The following is a 624-nucleotide window of genomic DNA, read 5'->3' as shown; positions in this document are numbered from 1 at the left end:
GTGTGAAAATCCACGTTTAGCTGGACAAGTCAAGGCGCCATCGAAAAACGTTGAGTGGCTAGAAGGAAAGTAATTTTTAGATCTATGGTGGCAAGGCACAGAAGCACAAATATGATAGAAGCCGACGAGGATGATACGGCAGGGGTGATGGTTCACCACGGGTGGGAACTGATGGGGTTGGATGGCCCAACCAAGGCGGGCTTGACTCAGTCATTCTAGTTACCATCGGCTTTCCCATCCCAGCTCAAGATAGCGCTTATAAGCAGGGAATCGTTCGCAAGATTTCATTGGTATAGAATCAGCGGAGTACATCAGCGGCTGTCAGGATATGTGTGTGTCACCACTTCTCCGTGGATATATGCACAATAGTTTCTTCCGCCGGCTGACGGATGGTCTTGCAATTCTCAGAGAAACCAGTGACAGCACAAGCTTTGCCCGACCGGTTTCTGGACTCGCAGCGGCCAATCCTTTTTCCGGTATCAGCACTTTCCCAAAAAATTAGCGTGAATGATACTTTCCACACTAAAGTGCAAATATTATCTCAATAGGTTACTAAAATCAACTACTTCATATTTTGCCCTGCTTCCGTCGAGACTTATCTCGACTAATTTCTATTAACACAAC

The sequence above is a fragment of the Opisthorchis viverrini genome, assembly GCF_000715545.1.
Source record: "Opisthorchis viverrini unplaced genomic scaffold opera_v5_101, whole genome shotgun sequence".
Taxonomy (NCBI): Eukaryota; Metazoa; Platyhelminthes; class Trematoda; order Opisthorchiida; family Opisthorchiidae; genus Opisthorchis; species Opisthorchis viverrini.
Note: the sequence above shows the minus strand (reverse complement) of the source record.